The sequence below is a fragment of the Hemitrygon akajei genome, chromosome 3 (genome assembly GCF_048418815.1).
Source record: "Hemitrygon akajei chromosome 3, sHemAka1.3, whole genome shotgun sequence".
In the NCBI taxonomy this organism is placed as follows: Eukaryota; Metazoa; Chordata; class Chondrichthyes; order Myliobatiformes; family Dasyatidae; genus Hemitrygon; species Hemitrygon akajei.
In genome coordinates this window covers 119572521-119582710 of record NC_133126.1, presented here as the reverse complement: position 1 = coordinate 119582710, position 10190 = coordinate 119572521, and positions in this window count along the sequence as shown.

Sequence of the window (10190 nt, the reverse complement as noted above, 5' to 3'; positions counted from 1 at the left end):
GTCAAGCCAAGTCCGAGTTTCCGGTCAAGCCAAGTCCGTGTTCCAGGAAAGCACAAGCCCGAGTTCCCGGTCAAGCCAAGTCCGAGTTCCCGGTCAAGCCAAGTCCAAGTTCCAGGTCAAGCCATGTCGGAGTTCCCAGTCAAGCCAAGTCCGAGTTCCAGGTCAAGCCAAGTCCGTGTTCCAGGTCAAGCCACACCCGAGTTCACGAGCACGCCAAGTCCGAGTTCCAGGTCATGCCAAGTCCATGTTCCAGGTCAAACCAAGCCTGAGTTCCAGGTCAAGCCAAGTCCGTGTTCCAGGTCAAGCCACACCCGAGTTCACGAGCACGCCAAGTCCGAGTTCCAGGTCAAGCCAAGTCCATGTTCCAGGTCAAGCCAAGCCTGAGTTCCAGGTCAAGCCAAGTCCGTGTTCCAGGTCAAGCCAAGTCTGAGTTCCCAGTCAAGCCAAATCCGAGTTCCAGGTCAAGCCAAGTCCGTGTTCCAGGTCATGCCAAGCCCGAGTTCCCGGTCAAGCCAAGTCCGAGTTCCAGGTCAAGCCAAGTCCGAGTTCCCGGACAAGCCAAGTCCGTGTTCCAGGTCAAGCCAAGTCTGAGATCCCTGTCAAGCCAAGTCCGAGTTTCCGGGCAAGCCAAGTCCGAGTTCCAGGTCAAGCCAAGCCTGAGTTCCTGGTCAAGGCAAGCCCGAGTTCCCGGTCAAGCCAAGTCCGAGTTCCAGGTCTAGCCAAGCCCGAGTTCCCGGTCAAGCCAAGCCCGAGTTCCCGGTCAAGCCAAGTCCGAGTTCCAGGTCAAGCTAAGTCCGTGTTCCAGGTCAAGCCAAGCCTGAGTTCCAGGTCAAGCCAAGTCCGAGTTCCCGGTCAAGCCAAGTCTGAGTTCCCAGTCAAGCCAAGTCCGAGTTCCAGGTCAAGCCAAGTCCGTGTTCCAGGTCAAGCCAAGTCCAAGTTCCAGGTCAAGCCATGTCGGAGTTCCCAGTCAAGCCAAGTCCGAGTTCCAGGTCAAGCCAAGTCCGTGTTCCAGGTCAAGCCACACCCGAGTTCACGAGCACGCCAAGTCCGAGTTCCAGGTCAAGCCAAGTCCATGTTCCAGGTCAAGCCAAGCCTGAGTTCCAGGTCAAGCCAAGTCCGTGTTCCAGGTCAAGCCACACCCGAGTTCACGAGCACGCCAAGTCCGAGTTCCAGGTCAAGCCAAGTCCATGTTCCAGGTCAAGCCAAGCCTGAGTTCCAGGTCAAGCCAAGTCCGTGTTCCAGGTCAAGCCAAGTCTGAGTTCCCAGTCAAGCCAAATCCGAGTTCCAGGTCAAGCCAAGTCCGTGTTCCAGGTCATGCCAAGCCCGAGTTCCCGGTCAAGCCAAGTCCGAGTTCCAGGTCAAGCCAAGTCCGAGTTCCCGGACAAGCCAAGTCCGTGTTCCAGGTCAAGCCAAGTCTGAGTTCCCTGTCAAGCCAAGTCCGAGTTTCCGGGCAAGCCAAGTCCGAGTTCCAGGTCAAGCCAAGCCTGAGTTCCTGGTCAAGGCAAGCCCGAGTTCCCGGTCAAGCCAAGTCCGAGTTCCAGGTCTAGCCAAGCCCGAGTTCCCGGTCAAGCCAAGCCGGAGTTCCCGGTCAAGCCAAGTCCGAGTTCCAGGTCAAGCTAAGTCCGTGTTCCAGGTCAAGCCAAGCCTGAGTTCCAGGTCAAGCCAAGTCCGAGTTCCCGGTCAAGCCAAGTCTGAGTTCCCAGTCAAGCCAAGTCCGAGTTCCAGGTCAAGCCAAGTCCGTGTTCCAGGTCAAGCCACGCCCGAGTTCCCGGTCAAGCCAAGTCCGAGTTCCAGGTCAAACCAAGTCCGTGTTCCAGGTCAAGCCAAGCCTGAGTTCCTGGTCAAGCCAAGTCCGAGTTCCCGGTCAAGCCAAGTCCGTGTTCCTGGTCAAGACAAGTCTGAGTACCCTGTCAAGCCAAGTCCGAGTTTCCGGTCAAGCCAAGTCCGTGTTCCAGGAAAGCACAAGCCCGAGTTCCCGGTCAAGCCAAGTCCGAGTTCCCGGTCAAGCCAAGTCCAAGTTCCAGGTCAAGCCATGTCGGAGTTCCCAGTCAAGCCAAGTCCGAGTTCCAGGTCAAGCCAAGTCCGTGTTCCAGGTCAAGCCACACCCGAGTTCACGAGCACGCCAAGTCCGAGTTCCAGGTCAAGCCAAGTCCATGTTCCAGGTCAAGCCAAGCCTGAGTTCCAGGTCAAGCCAAGTCCGTGTTCCAGGTCAAGCCACACCCGAGTTCACGAGCACGCCAAGTCCGAGTTCCAGGTCCAGCCAAGTCCATGTTCCAGGTCAAGCCAAGCCTGAGTTCCAGGTCAAGCCAAGTCCGTGTTCCAGGTCAAGCCAAGTCTGAGTTCCCAGTCAAGCCAAATCCGAGTTCCAGGTCAAGCCAAGTCCGTGTTCCATGTCATGCCAAGACCGAGTTCCCGGTCAAGCCAAGTCCGAGTTCCAGGTCAAGCCAAGTCCGAGTTCCCGGACAAGCCAAGTCCGTGTTCCAGGTCTAGCCAAGTCTGAGTTCCCTGTCAAGCCAAGTCCGAGTTTCCGGGCAAGCCAAGTCCGAGTTCCAGGTCAAGCCAAGCCTGAGTTCCTGGTCAAGGCAAGTCCGAGTTCTCGGTCAAGCCAAGCCTGAGTTCCTGGTCAAGCCAAGCACGAGATCCAGTTCAAGCCAAGACTGAGTTCCCGGTCAAGCCAAGTCCGAGTTCCAGGTCCAGCCAAGTCCGAGTTCTCGGTCAAACAAACGCCCGAGTTCACGATCAAGCCAAGACTGAGTTGCCGGTCAAGCCAAGTTCGAGTTCCCAGTCAAGCCAAGTCCGAGTTCCAGGTCAAGCCAAGCCCGGGATCCCAGTCAAACCAAGTCCGTGTTCCAGGTCAAGCCAAGACTGAGTTCCCGGTCAAGCCAAAGACGAGTTCCAGGTCAAGCCAAGTCCGAGTTCCCAGTCAAACCAAGTCCGTGTTCCAGGTCAAGCCAAGTCCGAGTTCCCGGTCAAGCCAAGTCCGTGTTCCAGGTCAAGCCAAGCCTTAGTACCCTGTCAAGCCAAGTCCGAGTTTCCGGTCAAGCCAAGTCCGAGTTCCAGCTCAAGCCAAGCCTGAGTTCCTGGTCAAGCCAAGTCCGAGTTCCAGGTCAGGCCAAGTCCGTGTTCCAGGTCAAGCCACGCCCGAGTTCCAGGTCTAGCCAAGTCCGTGTTCCAGGTCAGGACATGCCCGAGTTCCAGCTCAAGCCAAGCCCGATTTCCCGGACAAGCCAAGTCGGAGTTCCAGGTCTAGCCAAGACCGAGTTCCCGGTCAAGCCAAGCCCGAGTTCCCGGTCAAGCCAAGTCCGAGTTCCAGGTCAAGCTAAGTCCGTGTTCCAGGTCAAGCCAAGCCTGAGTTCCAGGTCAAGCCAAGTCCGAGTTCCCGGTCAAGCCAAGTCCGTGTTCCAGGTCAAGACAAGTCTGAGTACCCTGTCAAGCCAAGTCCGAGTTTCCGGTCAAGCCAAGTCCAAGTTCCAGGTCAAGCCAAGTCTGAGTTCCCGGTCAAGCCAAGTCCGAGTTCCAGGTCTAGCCAAGCCCGAGTTCCCGGTCAAGCCTAGCCCGAGTTCCCGGTCAAGCCAAGTCCGAGTTCCAGGTCAAGCCAAGTCCGTGTTCCAGGTCAAGCCAAGCCTGAGTTCCAGGACAAGCCAAGTCCGAGTTCCCGGTCAAGCCAAGTCCGAGTTTCCGGTCAAGCCAAGATCGTGTTCCAGGTCAAGCCAAGTCTGAGTACCCTGTCAAGCCAAGTCCAAGTTTCCGGTCAAGCCAAGTCCGAGTTCCAGGTCAAGCCAAGCCTGAGTTCCCGGTCAAGCCAAAGACGAGTTCCAGGTCAAGCCAAGTCCGAGTTCCCAGTCAAACCAAGTCCGTGTTCCAGGTCAAGCCAAGTCCGAGTTCCCGGTCAAGCCAAGTCCGTGTTCCAGGTCAAGCCAAGCCTTAGTACCCTGTCAAGCCAAGTCCGAGTTTCCGGTCAAGCCAAGTCCGAGTTCCAGCTCAAGCCAAGCCTGAGTTCCTGGTCAAGCCAAGTCCGAGTTCCAGGTCAGGCCAAGTCCGTGTTCCAGGTCAAGCCACGCCCGAGTTCCAGGTCTAGCCAAGTCCGTGTTCCAGGTCAGGACATGCCCGAGTTCCAGCTCAAGCCAAGCCCGATTTCCCGGACAAGCCAAGTCCGAGTTCCAGGTCTAGCCAAGACCGAGTTCCCGGTCAAGCCAAGCCCGAGTTCCCGGTCAAGCCAAGTCCGAGTTCCAGGTCAAGCTAAGTCCGTGTTCCAGGTCAAGCCAAGCCTGAGTTCCAGGTCAAGCCAAGTCCGAGTTCCCGGTCAAGCCAAGTCCGTGTTCCAGGTCAAGACAAGTCTGAGTACCCTGTCAAGCCAAGTCCGAGTTTCCGGTCAAGCCAAGTCCAAGTTCCAGGTCAAGCCAAGTCTGAGTTCCCGGTCAAGCCAAGTCCGAGTTCCAGGTCAAGCCAAGTCCGTGTTCCAGGTCAAGCCAAGCCTGAGTTCCAGGACAAGCCAAGTCCGAGTTCCCGGTCAAGCCAAGTCCGAGTTTCCGGTCAAGCCAAGATCGTGTTCCAGGTCAAGCCAAGTCTGAGTACCCTGTCAAGCCAAGTCCAAGTTTCCGGTCAAGCCAAGTCCGAGTTCCAGGTCAAGCCAAGCCTGAGTTCCTGGTCAAGCCAAGTCCGAGTTCTCGGTCATGCCAAGCCCGAGTTCCTGGTCAAATCAAGCACGAGATCCATGTCACGCCAAGTCTGATTTCCCGGTCAAGCCAAGTCTGAGATCCAGGTCAAGCCAAGTCCGAGTTCTCTGTCAATCCAAGCTCGAGTTCCCGGTCAAGCCAAGTCCGTGTTCCAGGTCAAGCCAAGTCTGAGTTCCCGGTCAAGCCAAACCCGAGTTCCAGGTCAAGCCAAGTCCGAATTCCCAGTCAAACCAAGTCCGTGTTCCAGGTCAAGCCAAGTCTAACTTCCCGGCCAAGCCAAGTCCGAGTTCCAGGTCAAGCCAAGCACGATTTCCAGGTCTAGCCTAGACCGAGTTCCAGGTCAAACCAAGTCCGAGTTCCAGATCAAGCCAAGTCCGAGTTCCAGATCAAGCCAAGTCCGTGTTCAAGGTCAATCCAAGCCTGAGTTCCAGGTAAGCCAAGCCCGATTTCCCGGTCAAGCCAAGTCTGAGTTCCCAGTCAAGCCAAGTCCGAGTTCCAGGTCAAGCCAAGTCCGTGTTCCAGGTCAATCCACGCCCGAGTTCCCGGTCAAGCCAAGTCCGAGTTCCAGGTCAAGCCAAGTCCGTGTTCCAGGTCAAGCCAAGCCTGAGTTCCAGGTCAAGCCAAGTCCGAGTTCCCGGTCAAGCCAATTCCATGTTCCTGGTCAAGACAAGTCTGAGTACCCTGTCAAGCCAAGTCCGTGTTTCCGGTCAAGCCAAGTCCGTGTTCCAGGTCAAGACCAAGCCCGAGTTCCCGGTCAAGCCAAGTCCGAGTTCCCGGTCAAGCCAAGTCCAAGTTCCAGGTAAAGCCAAGCCTGAGTTCCAGGTCAAGCCAAGTCCGTGTTCCAGGTCAAGCCAAGTCTGAGTTCCCAGTCAAGCCAAATCCGAGTTCCAGGTCAAGCCAAGTCCGTGTTCCATGTCATGCCAAGACCGAGTTCCCGGTCAAGCCAAGTCCGAGTTCCAGGTCAAGCCAAGTCCGAGTTCCCGGACAAGCCAAGTCCGTGTTCCAGGTCTAGCCAAGTCTGAGTTCCCTGTCAAGCCAAGTCCGAGTTTCCGGGCAAGCCAAGTCCGAGTTCCAGGTCAAGCCAAGCCTGAGTTCCTGGTCAAGGCAAGTCCGAGTTCTCGGTCAAGCCAAGCCTGAGTTCCTGGTCAAGCCAAGCACGAGATCCAGTTCAAGCCAAGACTGAGTTCCCGGTCAAGCCAAGTCCGAGTTCCAGGTCCAGCCAAGTCCGAGATCTCGGTCAAACAAACGCCCGAGTTCACGATCAAGCCAAGACTGAGTTGCCGGTCAAGCCAAGTTCGAGTTCCCAGTCAAGCCAAGTCCGAGTTCCAGGTCAAGCCAAGCCCGGGATCCCAGTCAAACCAAGTCCGTGTTCCAGGTCAAGCCAAGACTGAGTTCCCGGTCAAGCCAAAGACGAGTTCCAGGTCAAGCCAAGTCCGAGTTCCCAGTCAAACCAAGTCCGTGTTCCAGGTCAAGCCAAGTCCGAGTTCCCGGTCAAGCCAAGTCCGTGTTCCAGGTCAAGCCAAGCCTTAGTACCCTGTCAAGCCAAGTCCGAGTTTCCGGTCAAGCCAAGTCCGAGTTCCAGCTCAAGCCAAGCCTGAGTTCCTGGTCAAGCCAAGTCCGAGTTCCAGGTCAGGCCAAGTCCGTGTTCCAGGTCAAGCCACGCCCGAGTTCCAGGTCTAGCCAAGTCCGTGTTCCAGGTCAGGACATGCCCGAGTTCCAGCTCAAGCCAAGCCCGATTTCCCGGACAAGCCAAGTCCGAGTTCCAGGTCTAGCCAAGACCGAGTTCCCGGTCAAGCCAAGCCCGAGTTCCCGGTCAAGCCAAGTCCGAGTTCCAGGTCAAGCTAAGTCCGTGTTCCAGGTCAAGCCAAGCCTGAGTTCCAGGTCAAGCCAAGTCCGAGTTCCCGGTCAAGCCAAGTCCGTGTTCCAGGTCAAGACAAGTCTGAGTACCCTGTCAAGCCAAGTCCGAGTTTCCGGTCAAGCCAAGTCCAAGTTCCAGGTCAAGCCAAGTCTGAGTTCCCGGTCAAGCCAAGTCCGAGTTCCAGGTCTAGCCAAGCCCGAGTTCCCGGTCAAGCCTAGCCCGAGTTCCCGGTCAAGCCAAGTCCGAGTTCCAGGTCAAGCCAAGTCCGTGTTCCAGGTCAAGCCAAGCCTGAGTTCCAGGACAAGCCAAGTCCGAGTTCCCGGTCAAGCCAAGTCCGAGTTTCCGGTCAAGCCAAGATCGTGTTCCAGGTCAAGCCAAGTCTGAGTACCCTGTCAAGCCAAGTCCAAGTTTCCGGTCAAGCCAAGTCCGAGTTCCAGGTCAAGCCAAGCCTGAGTTCCTGGTCAAGCCAAGTCCGAGTTCTCGGTCATGCCAAGCCCGAGTTCCTGGTCAAATCAAGCACGAGATCCATGTCACGCCAAGTCTGATTTCCCGGTCAAGCCAAGTCTGAGATCCAGGTCAAGCCAAGTCCGAGTTCTCTGTCAATCCAAGCTCGAGTTCCCGGTCAAGCCAAGTCCGTGTTCCAGGTCAAGCCAAGTCTGAGTTCCCGGTCAAGCCAAACCCGAGTTCCAGGTCAAGCCAAGTCCGAATTCCCAGTCAAACCAAGTCCGTGTTCCAGGTCAAGCCAAGTCTAACTTCCCGGCCAAGCCAAGTCCGAGTTCCAGGTCAAGCCAAGCACGAGTTCCAGGTCTAGCCTAGTCCGAGTTCCAGGTCAAACCAAGTCCGAGTTCCAGATCAAGCCAAGTCCGAGTTCCAGATCAAGCCAAGTCCGTGTTCAAGGTCAATCCAAGCCTGAGTTCCAGGTAAGCCAAGCCCGATTTCCCGGTCAAGCCAAGTCTGAGTTCCCAGTCAAGCCAAGTCCGAGTTCCAGGTCAAGCCAAGTCCGTGTTCCAGGTCAAGCCACGCCCGAGTTCCCGGTCAAGCCAAGTCCGAGTTCCAGGTCAAGCCAAGTCCGTGTTCCAGGTCAAGCCAAGCCTGAGTTCCAGGTCAAGCCAAGTCCGAGTTCCCGGTCAAGCCAATTCCATGTTCCTGGTCAAGACAAGTCTGAGTACCCTGTCAAGCCAAGTCCGAGTTTCCGGTCAAGCCAAGTCCGTGTTCCAGGTCAAGACCAAGCCCGAGTTCCCGGTCAAGCCAAGTCCGAGTTCCCGGTCAAGCCAAGTCCAAGTTCCAGGTCAAGCCATTTCGGAGTTCCCAGTCAAGCCAAGTCCGTGTTCCAGGTCAAGCTACACCCGAGTTCACGAGCACGCCAAGTCCGAGTTCCAGGTCAAGCCAAGTCCATGTACCAGGTCAAGCCAAGCCCGAGTTCCAGGTTAAGACAATCCCGAGTTCCAGGTCAAGCCAAGTCCGAGTTCCCGGACAAGCCAAATCCGAGTTGCAGGTCAAGCCAAGCCCGAGTTCCAGTTCAGGACATCCCCGAGTTCCAGGTCAAGCCAAGCCCGAGTTCCCGTACAAGCCAAGTCCGAGTTCCAGGTCTAGCCAAACCCAAGTTCCCGGTCAAGCCAAGTCCAAGTTCCAGGTCAAGCCAAGTCTGAGTTCCCAGTCAAGCCAAGTCCGAGTTCCAGGACAAGCCAAGTCCGAGTTCCCGGTCAAGCCAAGTCCGTGTTCCAGGTCAAGCCAAGTCTGAGTTCCCTGTCAAGCCAAGTCCGGGTTTCCGGGCAAGCAACGTCCGAGTTCCAGGTCAAGCCAAGCCTGAGTTCCTGGTCAAGGCAAGTCCGAGTTCTCGGTCAAGCCAAGCCCGAGTTCCTGGTCAAGCCAAGCACGAGATCCAGGTCAAGCCAAGACTGAGTTCCCGGTCAAGCCAAGTCCGAGTTCCAGGTCAAGCCAAGTCCGAGTTCTCGGTCAAACAAACGCCCGAGGTCACGATCAATCCAAGACTGAGTTGCCGGTCAAGCCAAGTTCGAGTTCCCAGTCAAGCCAAGTCCGAGTTCCAGGTCAAGCCAAGCCCGGGTTCCCAGTCAAACCAAGTCCGTGTTCCAGGTCAAGCCAAGACTGAGTTCCCGGTCAAGCCAAAGACGAGTTCCAGGTCAAGCCAAGTCCGAGTTCCCAGTCAAACCAAGTCCGTGTTCCAGGTCAAGCCAAGTCCGAGTTCCCGGTCAAGCCAAGTCCGTGTTCCAGGTCAAGCCAAGCCTTAGTACCCTGTCAAGCCAAGTCCGAGTTTCCGGTCAAGCCAAGTCCGTGTTCCAGGTCAAGACAAGTCTGAGTACCCTGTCTAGCCAAGTCCGAGTTCCTGGTCAAGCCAAGTCCGAGTTCCAGATCAAGCCAGGTCCGTGTTCCAGGTCAATCCAAGCCCGAGTTCCAGGTAAGCCAAGACCGATTTCCCGGTCAAGCCAAGTCCGAGTTCCTGGTCAAGCAAGCACGAGATCCAGGTCAAGCCAAGTCTGATTTCCCGGTCAAGCCAAGTCCGAGTTCCAGGTCAAGCAAAGCTCGAGTTCACGGTCAAGCCAAGTCTGAGTTCCCGGTCAACCCAAGTTCGAGTTCCCGGTCACGCCAAGTCCGTGTTCCAGGTCAAGCCAAGTTCGAGTTCCCAGTCAATCCAAGTCCGTGTTCCAGGTCAAGCCAAGTCTAAGTTCCCGGTCAAGCCAAGTCCGAGTTCCAGGTCAAGCCAAGTACGGGTTCCCAGTCAAACCAAGTCCGTGTTCCAGGTCAAGCCAAGTCTTAATTCCCGGTCAAGCCAAGTCCGAGTTCCAGGTCAAGCCAAGCTCGAGTTCACGGTCAAGCCAAGCCCGATTTCCCGGTCAAGCCAAGTCCGAGTTCCAGGATAAGCCAAGCCCGAGTTCCAGGTCAAGCCAAGTCCGAGTTCCCGGTCAAGCCAAGTCCGAGTTCCCGGACAAGCCAAATCCGAGTTGCAGGTCAAGCCAAGCCCGAGTTCCAGGTCAGGACATGCCCGAGTTCCAGGTCAAGCCACGCCCGAGTTCCCGGTCAAGCGAAGTCCGAGTTCCAGATCAAGCCAGGTCCGTGTTCCAGCTCAATGCAAGCCCGAGTTCCAGGTAAGCCAAGCCCGATTTCCCGGACAAGCCAAGATCGAGTTCCAGGATAAGCCAAACCCGAGTTTCAGGTCAAGCCAAGACCGAGTTCCCGGTCAAGCCAAGTCCGAGTTCCTGGTCAAGCCAAATCCGAGTTACAGGTCAAGCCAAGCCCGAGTTCCAGGTCTAGCCAAGCCCGAGTTCCCGGTCAAGCCAAGCCCGAGTTCCTGGTCAAGCCAAGTCCAAGTTCCAGGTCAAGCCAAGTCTGAGTTCCCAGTCAAGCCAAGTCCGAGTTCCAGGTCAAGCCAAGTCCGTGTTCCAGGTCAAGCCACGCCCGAGTTCCCGGTCAAGCCAAGTCCGAGTTCCAGGTCAAGCCAAGTCCGTGTTCCAGGTCAATCCAAGCCTGAGTTCGAGGTCAAGCCAAGTCCGAGTTCCCGGTCAAGCCAAGTCCGTGTTCCAGGTCAAGACAAGTCTGAGTTTCCGGTCAAGCCAAGTCCGAGTTCCAGGTCAAGACAAGTCTGAGTTTACGGTCAAGCCAAATCCGTGTTCCAGGTCAAGACAAGTCTGACTTTCCGG